Here is a 14,806-nt window from a genome sequence, read left to right as displayed (position 1 = left end):
GTGCCTTTTAAGGCTCGAGGGAGAGCGAGGTGCTGGCTTTCCCCCCACCCCCACCACCCGGGTCATCCACACTTCTACCTAGGTCCCATGATGCCTGGCTTCTCCGCACCTCCCTCCTGTAGGAGGCAGTATAGCAGAGTGGCTGGGAGCACAGATTTTGAAATAAGACTCTAGCTGGCTTGGATCCATTATGTAATGTCCAAACCCCAGTTTCTTCGTTTGTAACTACCCTGAGATCTTATGTGAAGATTAAGTGAAGAAATAGCAAAAGGCCTTGAATGTCAGGACAGTCAGTAAACAATCACAGTTCTATAATAAATGACTTTGGCTTTGGTTCAGAAGATCATAAATTTTATTAGGTGGATGCTGTGTTAGCCCAAGGTGATACATCACTGCAGAGGAAGAGGCAAAAGACATCACTGTTGGAGGTGTCTGGTGATGTCTAGATTTATAACTTCTAATGCATGCATGCCTATGCACACATGGCTGGCATGCATGAAATGGGATTAGTAAGTCTGAGTGATCATTGGAAAGAGAATGAAAAAGCTCACCTGGGGAGGTACAAGGTGTTCACTGTTGCCACCAGATAATATCATCTTTCACTTCTATTCTATAGACATTAAGTCAGTATTTTTAAGCAGCATTATAAAATATATTTTATACATATAAAATGTGTGTGGATGTTTGTGAGAGAGATCATTTAAAATTTTTTCTTTTTTTAACTGTTTTTAAAGATCTATTTATTTATCTGAGAGGCAGAGTTATAGAGAGCGGTAGAGAGAGAGAGACAGAGAGGTCTTCCATCCACTGGTTCACTGCCCAGATGTCCACAATGGCTGGAGCTGAGCTGATCTGAAGCCAAGAGCCGGGAGCTTCTTCCGGTTCTCCCATGTGGGTTCAGGGGTCCAAGCACATGGGCCCTCTTCTACTGCTTTCTCAGGCCATTAAGCAGGGAGCTAGATCTGAAGTAAAAAGCAGGACTTGAACAGGCTCCCATATGGGATGCTGGCACCACAGGAGGAGGATTAGCCTTCTATGCCACACTGCTGGCCTCTCATTTAAAACTTTCTAGCAGGCACATTTAAGAGTCCAAGGAATAGGTGAGATTACTTACTATTCCCTATTACTTAGTATTACTTTGTAGTTCCTAAATATTATAGTTTTTAGGGGCCAGCGCTGTGGCATAGTGGGTAAAGCCAGCTGCTGCTGTGCTGGCATCCCATATAGCCCGTTTGAGTCTCGGCTGCTCCATTTCTGATCCAGCTCTCTGCTATGGCCTGGGAAAGCAGTAGAAGATGGCCCAAGTCCTTGGGCCCCTGCACCCATGTGGGAGACCCAGAAAATCTCCTGGCTTCACATGGGCACAACTCTGGCTGTTGTGACCATCTGGGGAGTGAGCCAGCAGATGGAAGACCTCTCTCCCTCTCTCTCTCTCTCTCTCTCTCTCCCCCCCACCTGCCTCTGCCTTTCTAATAAATAAATAAATCTTTAAAAATTATGTTATGCTTTACCATGCAATCAATATTTTTAAATTGGAATTTGATGTGTTTTCTTCACCCACAGTCTCCAGTCTGTCCTTCGGCACATCTCTGTTCAGACCTGCCTCATCTCAAGTGCTCAGGAGCTGTATGTGATTGGTGGTTGCACTGTTGGACTAGGCGGGTCTAAGTCTTCGCTCGCGGCGACTTTCCAAGCTCCGGGAGTGAGTCTTTCCTGTAGGAGTGTAGAGCTTCTATCAGATTTGTTCTTTTAATTTACAGAGAAAATCGTACACATTTATCCTGTAAAACATAATGTTTGATGTGCATAATTTGTAAGATGGCTAAATCTAGGTAATTTTCCAGTGCACTACCTCAAATAGTTTGTTATTGTGTATATGTGGTAAAAACACTTAACATTCACTCTTTTCACATTCTAAGAATATATCAGCACTCACTATACAGTAATCATGTTGTACAATAAATTTCTTGAACTTCTTCCTAACTGTAACTACATATCCTTTGATTAACGACTTCCCATCCTCCACTCCCCCTAACCATCCCAGTTTCTGGTAACCACATACTACTCGCTACTCATATGAGACCAACTGTTTAAGGTTCTGCATATAAATATGAATGAAGTCATGCAGCATTTGTCTTTTTGTGCCTGATTTAACACAGGTGTCCTTCAGGTTCATCCATGGTATGACATGATTTTGTTATTTTTCATGGCTGAATAGTGTTCCATTGTACACATTGCACATTTTCTTTACCCATTCATCTGCTAATGGACAGTCAGGTTGACTCCATAATTTGGCATTATGAACAATGCTGCAATGCCCCCAGGAGGGCAGATGTCTCTGACATGCTGATTTAATTTTATTTGGGTCTATACCCAGCATTGGAGTTGCTGGATCTCCATCTGATGCTTAAATGTTCATCTGAGGCTCTTGCTGGGAAAAGGAGCAAGCCACCTATGTCACTGGGTCCTGGCCTTGAGTGTGTCATGATATTGATAATAATAATGGATGAGACTGTCCATGAGCACCCAGCTACCCAATGGTATAGGGGATCAGCATCTCTCAACCCAACAGTGTGCCCTGCATCAACAGGTGGGAAGCTCAGATCTAAGGCTGCTAAGCAATTTGCTTATTGTGTGTGGTCTGGGGACAGGGAGGTGTGTATCTAGAGTTGAGGGAAGTTTTAATTGCAGTCTTCATAACCATCATTCTTGTCAACCACGTGTCATGTTTGTATAACACTTCCTTCCTGAAGAATGAGCAAGTGACCTCCAGAGCATGCATGCCCAAGCTATAGCTGTCAGAGACTAGAGTAATGGGTAGCTACAGACCCTGGGCTGTGGGCTCAACAGCCCTCCTGAAGCCGTAAGGTAAAGGATTGACAGTGGAGCCCAGAATGAGGCTTGGGCACTCAGGGCATAGCAGACTACAAAGGAAAAAGATCCCGGGCAAGGCGTGGTGGGGGGAAGGGTGTTGTACAGCTGGGATTTGTGGTGCCTCGGCCCTTCCAGTCGAGTAAAGCAAGACTCTGCGGGGAAATGACCTCAGAGCCAGGAAGGACGTTCAGGGAAATGTGAAGCCCTTCTCAGGAGGGGGAAGGTGGCTGGCGCTCCACCCTTGGCATGAGCTCAAAGTCTTGCTCCAAGGTCCCGCCTACTGTTAGCTGTGTACCTTGGACAAATTACTTGGCCTCTCTTAGCCTTTCCTCTCTTCCCAAATAGCAAGAATGACTTCTCCATAGGGTTGCTGCAAGATTAAATGAGATATGGAAGACCAGGCTTTTAACACCACGCAACTAGCTCTCAATAACACTTGCCCATCAACCAGAAGCCCTTCTGAGATCTCTCCTGAGAACCTCGGCTTGTTCTTTGGAAGTTGGACTTTGGGCATTAGCTTTTTGAAATATCAGATAATCAGGGAAAGGTCGGGTATGGAATTCTGGTGGCAGCCTTGTTAAGGAGAGTTTAAGGAACTTTGCTCCTTCTTTTGCCTGTCTCGGCAGAAGGATAAACTTTGGAGTCAGCTCTGCCATGTGGGAAGCTAAAGGTCAGCTTTCCTTTGGCCACTTCTTTCATTATCATCTCCAGAGAACGACATCTCAAGTCCATCATTGTAAGTCAATGCGAACAGATTCGGCCTGAGCTCTAGGTCCCTCCTCCTTTTTCTACCTGGGTCACACCACCTGACTTCTAACAAGCTGGCATTCAGGACAATCTGAGATCCTTTCTGTGTAAATGCGCCAGTGTCTCACATATCCCAGCTACTGCAGACTTCCTGAGCTTGCCATTTATCTTCTCATTCATACCTCTTTTCTTCGTTCCCACCCAAAATGTTTAAGGTAAATGCTGTTTTATGGCTGAACCCAATGAAATACGCTAAAGCTTAAGGTGAATCTTCTAGATCCTAAAGGCAGAATTTTTTTAAAAAAGAAGAAATTCCACTTTCCCATCCAAGGACTCCATTAGGTCCAGTGGTGTCTGGAGTCTGGAAATATTGCCTAAGACCTTCAGACAACATTGAGCGTTCTGCCTGACTCATCTCTCCAAACTGCCCAGAATGAACTATGTGCCTTAAAGAAGGCCTGCTTTTCAGGGACAAGCTGAAAATCACTTGACTTTGCAAAATAGCCTGAAATGATTAAAAACCAATGCTTGGGGGCCAGTGCTGTGGTATAGCAGGCTAAGCCTCTGCCTACAGCGCCCGCATCCCATATGGGCACCATTCGAGTCCTGGCTACTCCTCTTCAAATCCAGCTCTCTGCTATAGCCTGGGAAAGCAGTGGAAGATGGCAAAGTGCTTGGGCCCCTGCATGCACATGGGAGACCTGGAAGAAGGTCCTGGTTCCTAGTTTCGGGTCGGCGCAGCTCTGGCTGTTACGGCCATTTGGGGAATGAACCAGAGAATGAAAGGCCTTTCTGTCCGTCTCTCCCTCTCTGTCTGTCTGTAACTCTACCTCTCAAATAAATAAATACATAAATTTTTTTGAAATATTTATTTTATTTATTTGAAAAACAGAATTACAGAGAGAGGTATAGCCAGAGAGAGGTCTTCCGTTCCATTGGTTCACTCTCCAAATGACCGCAATGGCCAGAGCTCAGCTGATCCAAAGCCAGGAGCCAGGAGTTTCTTCCGGGTCTCCCGCATGGGTGCAGGGGTCCAAGGACTTGGGTCACCTTCTATTGCTTTCCCAGGCCATGGCAGAGAGCTGGATCAGAAGAGCAGCCGGGACTCGAACCAGAGCCCAGATGGGATGCCGGCTCTGCAGGTTGGGGCTTTAACCCGCTGTGCCACAGCGCCGGCGCCAGTAAATCTTTTAAAAACATGCTTGGCTCCACCTCCATCATCACCCCATTGCCAAGCTATGGAATTGCAGTGATGTAATCTCACTGGGCTTCTATTTCTCCATGTGTACAAACCAGCACTGCTTTGCACATTTAAAAGGAAGGGCAGTTGCAATGGCCTGCTCCAGTGGCCACTGCAGGTTTGGATGTTGAAGGCAATGTCCCCACTTACACCTCACAGTTTGCCAAGAGGCAGTCTGAAAGGGTTTATGAACTGGGGGAGCTATTTAAATGCATGGGGGGACTAGGTACAGTTGATTCGCTTGCATTGTCTGTCTTTCCCTGCTCTAAGAAACACAGCGAAAAGCTGAAGAGCTGCCAGTCCAAGTGCTAAGAGGCATTGTGAGACGAGATGGCTGGAAGAAAGGTCTTTGTCTTCCCATCAGCAAAGAATTGTAGGCGTGAGACAGAGAGGAGTGGCAAGCAAGGTCTCGGGGTTTAATGGGGTAGGGCATCCGTCAGAATGGATGGGCACCTCTCCAGACAGGCCTGGGAGGCAGTGCCCAGTCATTCAGACTGAGGAAAGCGAGGTTACAAGGTTTAGCAGAGAGAATACACCTGACTGGCAGGTGGGAATCTCAGCAAACCACTGAGAGTTGAAAGCGCAGCATATTCTTACACTGGGCCTTCGAAGGGAAGGGAGTCCAGGACTTCCTGCCATTTCTCCCCCCCGTCTACCCTCTTCTCCTGTACAAGGGGTTTCCTGGGTGTGAAGCAGATGAAATCCCTCCAAGGTTTTATCACCCAATGTTATCAGACTGGGTAGCCCTCTTGGCACTGGGCAGAGAGGATCCTCTTGGGGTGCTTTCCTTGGGGGGAAGGTTGGACCAGCTATAATGTTACTGGGGGTAAGAGCAGGACTTTGGAGTGTGAGATACTGGGCTGTTTCCAAGGCTGCCACATTCCTTTCTATGGGTGCTTTGTTTTCCTTAGGCCCCTTTCACACACATGGACTAATGTCTATCTCCCTACCTAACAGTATCACCTGCTTCCAGGCTCTGTTGCAAGGCTCTGGAATATTTTTTTTTATTTGACAGATAGAGCTATGGACAGTGAGAGAGAGAGACAGAGATAAAGGTCTTCCTTCTGTTGGTTCACCCCCCAAATGGCTGCCATAGCCAGAACAGCACCGATCCGAACCCAGGAGCCAGGAGCTTCCTCCTGGTCTCCCACGCGGGTGCAGGGGTCCAAGCACTTGGGCCATCCTCTACTGCCATCCTGGGCCACAGCAGAGAGCTGGACTGGAAGAGGAGCAACAGGGACCAGAACCAGCACCCACGTGGGATGCCGGCACCACAGGCAGAGAATCAACCAAGTGAGCCACGACTCCGGCCCCAGCTCTGGAATGTTAGTCTTTGGTATTCTAGAGCTGTTGGCTATTAGCTGTGTAGTTCCTCTGTCTCTAGAAAAGGCAGGGCAGGGGGAGTGTGTGTAAACTGTTGGAGCAGCATGTGTGCAAGGATGTCAAAATTGTGGCCTACACCTCAGGCACTTCAATGATGAATGACTAAAAATGAAGGTTTGCACTTTTCAAGGCTTCAAGAGGCCCACATCTAGAAGAAATTTGTTTCTTTATTGGATTCCACATATATTTGGCTGGGGGTGGGGCTGTTGTCACAAGGAAGCCTTATCTACCTATGTTTCTACAAGACAGATGCCACAGGAAACACGGTTTATCCAGGCATGATGGAGCCTGCGAGGGCACTGGAAACCAAGGTTCTGCACTTGACCCTCTCTTGGAGTCCATATGTTTTCTCAGCCAGCTATCACACCTTTCAAAGTCTCAGGTGCTCTTATGAATAAAATGAAGATTGTCAGATCGGGTGATGTCCTCTGCACACCCACACTCTTACTCACATGGTTGTCTATTTGTGACACACGTGCTTTGATTTACAGATACGTAGAGGAGGAGTGGGGCAGTGAGTGGCAATACCTCATGCTGTTGCTGAAATTCTCCTCTGGGCTTGACCTGCTCTCTGGTCTTGAACAACATCTCTCTCTTCGAGCACACAGTGAGTTCCATCTGCATCAGGTTGTCCTCCTTACTGGGCTGCTGTAGCCAAGACTGTCCCAGACATGGCCCTCCTCTGCCTTCTTTTCATTTTTTCAAGGGTCAGAAAGAGAGACAGACACAGCTTCTATCCATTTGTTCTCCCCTCAAATGCCCACAACAGCTCGGACTGGGGCAGGCTGAAGCTGGGAGCCAGAAATTCAGTCCAGGTCTTGCACATGGGTAGCAGGGAACCAACTACTTGGGCCACCACTGCGGCCACCCAGGGTCTACACTGACAGCTAGTTAGAATTGGGAACAGAGCCTGAACTTGAACGAACCCAGGCACTCTGATATGGGCTGTGGGTATCCCAACTGGCATCTTAACTACTAGGCCAAATGCCCACCCTGCAAAACCCCGTTAGGTGTCTCAGTAGCTGGGGCATTGAAAGCTGTGTGGCTGTGTGAAGCAAGGATGCTCTGAGTGGGGTGTAAGTGTGTTCCGCAGAACGAAGCATCAGCTTACCTGGAATTGTCAGATATGCAGATTCTTGGGCACCCACTCAGGCCTACCGACTCAGGACTCTGACATGAGCCCAGTAAGCTGGGTTTTACCAAGCCCTTCTGGGGACTGTGACTTTGCTCAAGTTTGAGCACCAGTAGCATGGAGCATCCTTACTCCCTGGCAGAGTGGCATCAGAAGGCATTTGGTGGATTACTACCTAACACAACATGGCAATGGGCCAATCAAGTGTACTCCTTCTGCCAGTTCCGACTGAACTGTGTCTTCCTTAGCCACTTCTTAGAAGCCCTTTTCTTACAGGTGCTAAGGAGGACTAGGGCTCTGTAAGCTAGAAGTGACCTAAGGAGCCAATGCACCTACGACCTGGATGAGAATCTGACCTCGGAAGACTTCTGTGCTAAGGTGATGGCTACCGCACCAGCTGTGGTCAGGAGGAAGCGGTATCAGCCACTTGACCGAATTCAGTAAGAAGAGACCCATGCAGTGCTTCCTTGAATTTCTGCAGGCCAGGTACACAAAACTTTCTGGGATCTGAGGTCCACCGTTGTTAACATACAGGGACTGACATGGCAGCCTGTGGAGGGGCAAAGGCACTGCCCTGGTTGTCTGTGGCCCTGCAGCAGGGCCTGGCTTGATTCCTAAGCAGCTGAGTGACTCAGGTGATTTCTTCCATCTGAAAACACCTCGGGCCGGCGCCCCAGCTCACTAGGCTAATCATCTGCCTAGCGGCGCTGGCACACCGGGTTTTAGTCCTGTTGGGGCACCGGATTCTGTCCCGGTTGCCCCTCTTCCAGGCCAGCTCTCTACTGTGGCCAGGGAGTGCAGTGGAGGATGGCCCAAGTGCTTGGGTCCTGCACCCCATGGGAGACCAGGAGAAGCACCTGGCTCCTGGCTCCTGCCTTCGGATAGGCGCGGTGCACCGGCCGTGGCGGCCATTGGAGGGTGAACCAACGGCAAAAGGAAGACCTTTCTCTCTGTCTCTCTCTCTCACTGTCCTCTCTGCCTGTGGAAAAAAAAAAAAAAAAAAAAAAAACACCCCATGGGCCTCACCTTTGTAAATAGCAGATTCACAGAGCCTCCCAGGCCAGTGAGGCAGGTGCCTTGCAAGGACGCAGGTGGTGTAGGCTGTGCCCATGCGTCTGTGTTCACATCACAGGCCCACCTCGGCTTGCCCCTCAGTCTACACTCTATGCTTTAGACTGATTGGCTTCTTTGGTTGTCTTGGAGATGGTCTCATTCTGGAGAGAGCCCTGGCCCCCTCTAGAAGAAACCTGCTCTCCAAATGCAGACCTGTGCTTGGGCTGACTCTCAAAGTTGCAGCTGGAGCCAATCAGCGTGACTTCTTGTTTTTCTCTCCCTAAGCATCGTGAGCACTTTTTTCCTCTTATTATCTGGACCTTCCTCTCTCTATCATGATCTCAAGGACTGTGCCAAAAAAGCAGAGGCAAAGCCCTGGCACCCCCTTAGCCTTCCCTGGAGGTACAGGCTTTATAAAAGGTTTCTCTTGTTAAATGTTTACTAAGCCAAGGCCTGCCTTTTTTTTCTTTCTCCTTAAGCCCATTGCATAACAATCTCTTGTTTTAACCTTTTGCCAAATTCTGTACTTCTTACTGTCAGAGGTTACGATGAGTGTTTGAACAGGTAACTTCCACCTTTGAACCTCTATTGCAACAGGTTCAAAGGTTCCTGGGGAGCTCATTGGGCATTCTCCGGATGGTGCACAGTGGCTTCAGGTGTGACCCAGTCCCAGGAGCTGGGGAAAGGGCAGGGGTGGCTGAACGCATACAGCCAGCTGTGAAGGGAGCATTTCCTGGACCTAGGAAGCCAGAGCGTTTTCTCAAGGTAAGTTGCATCTCCACTACCTGCTCTGCATTGTATGTCTGTGAGGAGCTGTGGATGGGGGGAGAAGGTGGGGCTTGTGTCTTTTCTCAGCCTGAGGTGGTTTTATAACATGACATCGCATTTGATTTGGATAGTAATCATGGCTGATGTGTGTGGGAGGCAAAGAAACTATCGATTAGGAAGGGGGTAAGGACATCTGAGCTGCCTGAATGCTATCAGCCCATGGAATTGGGAGAGAATGTTAATTCCACTAAATGCATTAACACCTGTCTGACAACCGGTCAGGGTTCAAGGCAAAGCTAGGATGCGTGTCTCCTTCCTCTGCCATTCAGCAATGTGTCCGTGTGGAGGGGAGGGCCGCTGGCTTGCTGCAGATGTAGAGTGGGGAAGGGGACAGTGAGCAGGCATTTATGAGGTGCTGGGGACTGGACAAGGGACACACTGTGGGTTACCTTGGCTCGCTGCCTCCTATAAGGTAGGTGGTGTCACTCCCGTCTTATGGATCAAGAATGTGTCTGAGCTGTTAAGCAGCATGGCCCGGGCTGAGCCATTAGGAGGTGGTGTGGGTAGGATTTGAGCCCCGATGGCCCTGTCTCTCCAGCCCACTCCATTAGACAGAATTCTTGGATGTTGCCAAACCTTCCGTTCCTCCCTGAAATCTTGAGGGTGTCATTCATGTGCCCGTAGGAGTGGCAGGAATGCCACTCCGATGGGACTTTAGAGTGACCCAGACCTTTCTGAACTTGAGCATTCAGTGCTGGGGAAGATCAATACAAAATCAAGCTCCATCCTCTCCTGGCCCTGAGCCCCTGGCTGCGGTAAATGACGCCAGCCCAGTGGTGTCAGAAGGGCTGCGGCTGGACGCCTGTTCCACCATCTCCTGCTGTCCTCTGGGGGAAGTTGATTCTCTGGGGACCTGAGCTCCCGAAACCAAGCAGAAGCCAAACATTGCTCCAAGCCAGGAAATGACTCAGGGGACAGAACACCTTCCCTCTTCTTTCCTCTGTCCCCCAGGGGCCACCACGGGGCCCAGGGATCAGTCCCTAGGGTCTCTGTGACATAGCTCACTGTCCTTTTGTTGGGGGAGGGGGCTTTTTGGAACCTCCCTTCAGTGCCTTTAGTTTCATGAGGGGCGGGGCTCATGCTGAGCTGCTGAGAGCCTGGAGGCTGGGAAGAGCTGTTTCACTCCCTGTGTCTGGGGGGGGGGGGGGGGGGGCGGGGGGGAGGCAGAGGCACTCGTTATTTCCACTTCCAAATCTGAGGACAGCAGCTTCCTAGCGATCGTGGTTCAAATGAGAGTGCTACAGGCCCTGGTGACACTGCAGGGTGACAGGCTGCAGAACATAGTTGTAACTTAGATCGGGAGCATGGGAAGCTGAGCTGATGTGTCACAGACTAAGGAACTCTCTTTAATGACTGGCTGTCCCGGTTGTTCTCGCCTTGCTTGTTTATTTTGTTGGTTTTGCCAGAACCGCTTCGGGGACTGAGGCACTCAGCTCTGGGGGCTACAGAGGGGAAGAATCCAACACGGCCCCGGGCTCGTCCTGGGGGCTGAGATGCCTGCTGGCTGAACTTGCCAGTCCTGAGACCAGGGCGGAGCAGCGTGGCTCTGGTGGTCTGAGGGGCCCCTGGGTCTTTGCAGCCCAGCTTTTCACCTGACTTAGGAGGTAACCAGATGCAGGAGGATGGGTGGATTGCACTGATGCAAGCTGGCTGTTGTTTCAGTCCTCAGGGGCTGGGGTTAAAGGCTTTGAACGTGAGCCAGGGCGGCTTGGGCGGCTTCTCTCCTCCTGATCAGAACGCTTCCACTTTCAGTTGTGAAAGAAAAACCAGGAAGTGAAGTCCCCGAGCACGCTAGAAAGCCCTGCCATGGCGTGGCTCAGCACAGCTCAGAGCAGGGCAGAACAGGGGACGCTCTGAGCCGGGCCCTCTGCCTGCATGGATGCTCCGAAGCCTGTCCCTGGAGGACCTGGGGGTGAGGAGAGAGGGATAGGGACTCGTGTGCCAGGAGGAACCCGGAGGTAGGAAGCCTCATTTGTTGGAAGCACCAAGGGATTCGCCCTCCACAGGGTAAGGGACCGTCTAAGGGATGCTGTCAGCTTTTAGGGGTCTTATAAGCATATGAATGGGACCAGGGGGCCTCCTGACCCCCAGTGCAACCAAGCTACTTGGAATCTCAAGTTTGTTGGGTCCCATCTGTGCATCAGGCTCTGCTGTCTCTAAGGGCTGCCTTTAACCCTTGGCATCAGGGGAGGTGAGGGAGAGGAGGAAGGCGGGCAGGGATGGGATTCAGGGAGGTGCGCACCACAGAGGCCCCTCATTGTGGGTTCATGGGCTTCCCCCAGGAGGTGGTCTCTGAATCCTTCCTGCGTACGGTGAGAGCTCACGGCTGAGGTTGCTGAGTGGGCACAAACACTGGTGGAATGGTTTCTGAGGGAACCTGGATGTAATTTAAGGGGCAGGGTTGCAGGCAAAAAGCTAAAGTGAGCTTCCAGGAGCTTCAGGAAGTGAGCAGGGGGGGTACTGTGACTATTAACCCTTTCTGGTGGCCTGAAAGGTGGGACTGAATCTGTAGCTCCAACCTATAGGTGCTTGGTGTTCTGTTAGAGGAAGAGTCTTAAAAAACGATGTCAAAGACTGTTGGGGAAAAAAAAAGAGTACAATTGTCCCTCGGTACTCATGACAAAATTGCTCCTAGGATTCCATGAGGGTACCAAAATCCATGGGTTTTCAAGTTCCTTGAATAAATCTGCATAGTATTTGCATATAACCCACATACACCTTCCTGTGTGCTTGAAATAATCTCTGGATTAATAATAAAACCTGGTACAGTGTAAGCACTGTTAAATAGTTGTTACACTACGTTCTTAAGGAAATAACGGCAATAAAGAAGAGTCTGTACCAGGCTTCCTAATAATTGGGCTTTCTGGTTCTGGACCTGGAGCTGGGGAGGACAGGAAAGTGGGGCTGAGGAAAGATGGGGGGTGAGGGACCAGTCTGTGAGCAGCACAGGAACAGCTCACTCTTACTATACCCTGACTGATGGACTTGTCTCTTCTGTCTTCACATCTATAATGCTACTTTAGTCAGAGTTCTCCAGAGATACAGAACTTGTGCCTAGATATATGTGTGCATATCTATGTACATACATAGGCTATTATACACATATTTTATATATCTACACATAGATTTATGTATATGTGTGTGTGTTTACATGTGTTATATATATATGTGTGTGTATATATATTATATATATATAAGTTCAGTATAGATGCAATTTTTTTTTCAAATACTTTCAATCCACAATTGGTCTAATCAGCAAACGTGAAACCGTGGGCAGGACAACTGACTCTGATTGTTCCTTCTGGATCCCTCTCTCCATATGCTAGCATAGAGTCACTCCAAGGTTGTCCCCTCTGACTGACAGGTATTTGAGGGGCACACACCTTATGTCTTGGAAGAGGCATGCATGACATAAAGCTTGGTAGGCATTCCTTGCATGTTAGGCACAATACAAGGAACAAAAGCCCAAGCAAAACAAGGATCATAAATGCAAGTATGTAATATAGATCATAGAGTAGATGATATGCAATAAGATGCTGGACGTGAGAATTCTAGCAAAATCTAGGAGAGGCAGACCGCAGATCAAGATGTTAAAATTCAACTATTTTTTTAGAAAGCACTTTTGAGACCAGACAATGTTTCAGCCAAGCATTTGGCTAGGTCCTGATATGAAATAGTCTTTTCTCACAGTCTATAACTTCCTGAGAGCAGTATCAATGTGCCATTTGTCCTTTTTTTTTTTTTTTTTACAGACAGAGTGGACAGTGAGAGAGAGAGACAGAGAGAAAGGTCTTCCTTTTGCCGTTGGTTCACCCTCCAAGGGCTGCCGCGGCCAGCACGCTGTGGCCTGCGCACCGTGCCTATCCGAAGGCAGGAGCCAGGAGCCAGGTGCTTCTCCTGGTCTCCCATGGGGTGCAGGGCCCAAGCACTTGGGCCATCCTCCACTGCACTCCCAGGCCACAACAGAGAGTTGGCCTGGAAGAGGGGCAACCGGGACAGAATCCAGTGCCCCAACCGGGACTAGAACCTGATGTGCCGGTGCCACTAGGCGGATGATTAGCCTAGTGAGCTGTGGCGCTGGCCTGCCATTTGTCCTTAAGCACTGTTCACACAGTGGAGCCACTGGTGCTGCAAGGAGACTGGAGGCCACTGGAAGAGAGAAAAAGATGATGCGTCAAGTACCAGCACACAGTAGGTGTCTTGTACTTAAGACAATCTTCTGGCCGGCGCCGCAGCTCACTAGGCTAATCCTCCGCCTAGCGGCACCGGCACCCCGGGTTCTAGTCCCAGCTGGGGCACCAGATTATGTCCTGTTTGCTCCTCTTCCAGTCCAGCTCTCTGCTGTGGCCCAGGAAGGCAGTGGAGGATGGCCCAAGTGCTTGGGCCCTGCACCAGCATGGGAGATCAGGAGGAAGCACCTGGCTCCTGGTTTCGGACCAGCGCAGCGCCGGCTGTAGTGGTCATTTGGGGGGTGAACCAATGGAATGAAGACCTTTCTCTGTCTCTCTCTCTCACTGTCTAACTCTGCCTGTCAAAATAAAAAAATCTTCTGAGGGCGTTTTCACTCTTTCATGGTTAGGAATATAGACTCAGAGAGACGCAGCCACCAACTCGAGGGAAGCGAATTGTCAAGCAGGGCATGACGCCGCAGGCAGCTGGTGCTGGTCCTTTACACGCTCAGTTTAGTCTTCTCGCAGATTTCCTAGAAGGCATAATTTGTAAAAGTGTTGTATCATGGATGGTGACCTGGGAAGGAATTGAGTTCACTTATGTACTACATACATTTTAGGTTGATATTTTTCCAGAGTTACAAATACAGCAGATACCATTTACTGAATAGTTTCTATTTTAAAACATTTTATTTTAATTTTATTTGAAAGGCAGAGAAACAGAGAGACAAAGACAGCGACAGAGGTCTGCTGATTCACCCTCTGCCCCCAAATGCCCATTAACAGCAAGGGCTGAACCGGACCAAAACCGGGAGCCAGGAACTCAATCCAGCCTCCCACATAGATGGCAAGGACCCAAGTACGTGAGTGATCACCTGCTGCTTCCCAGGGTGCACATTAGCAGGAAGCTGGGCTAGAAGCAAAGGATCCAGGACTTGCAGCAGGCACTCCAATATGAGATGCAGGCATCCCAAGCCAAACGCCGCACCCTTGATGAACATTTTGTATGGAACAGCACTGTGTTTAGTCTTTTATGGGATCCTCTCTCTCTCTCTCTCTCTCTCTCTCTCTCTCTCTCTCTTCAGCAGAAAAGCTGAGAGAGAGAAAAAATAGCATGTGAGAGAGCTCCCACCTGCCCATTCACTCCCCCAAATGCCCCTAATAGCCAGAGTTGGGCTGGGGCTGAAGGGGGCTGAAGCTGGGAGCTGGGGACTCAACCCAGGTCTCTCGTGTAGTTGATAGGAACCCAATTACTTGGCAGTTACCATTGCCTCCCAAAGACCATGTTAGCAGGAAGCCAGAGTCAGGACTTAATACTCGGTATAGAATTGGTGCTCAGATATGGGATGCACGTGTCTTAACCATGAGGCCACTCACCTG

The 14,806-nt window shown here is 49.3% G+C and overlaps 1 protein-coding gene across 7 annotated transcripts in view; it reads left to right on the top strand.

The window, feature by feature from the left end:
• The first annotated feature begins 9,057 nt into the window (after nucleotides 1–9,057).
• ACSL5 (acyl-CoA synthetase long chain family member 5) overlaps nucleotides 9,058–14,806 on the top strand; it is a 48,521-nt gene continuing 42,772 nt past the window's right edge. Inside the window, exons 1-2 of one of the 7 annotated variants that reach the window (XM_070057220.1) lie at nucleotides 10,523–10,861; nucleotides 11,010–11,264. The gene's annotated coding sequence lies outside the window, so the exon portion shown is untranslated. Of the gene's footprint in view, nucleotides 9,195–10,522; nucleotides 10,862–11,009; nucleotides 11,265–14,137; nucleotides 14,286–14,806 lie in introns of those variants that run through there. The other 6 variants (XM_070057218.1, XM_008270512.4, XM_051823589.2 and 3 more) reach the window with 6 other exon arrangements.

This window comes from Oryctolagus cuniculus, chromosome 15 (genome assembly GCF_964237555.1).
Source record: "Oryctolagus cuniculus chromosome 15, mOryCun1.1, whole genome shotgun sequence".
Classification (NCBI taxonomy): domain Eukaryota; kingdom Metazoa; phylum Chordata; class Mammalia; order Lagomorpha; family Leporidae; genus Oryctolagus; species Oryctolagus cuniculus.
This window is presented reverse-complemented; position numbering and strand designations above follow the sequence as displayed.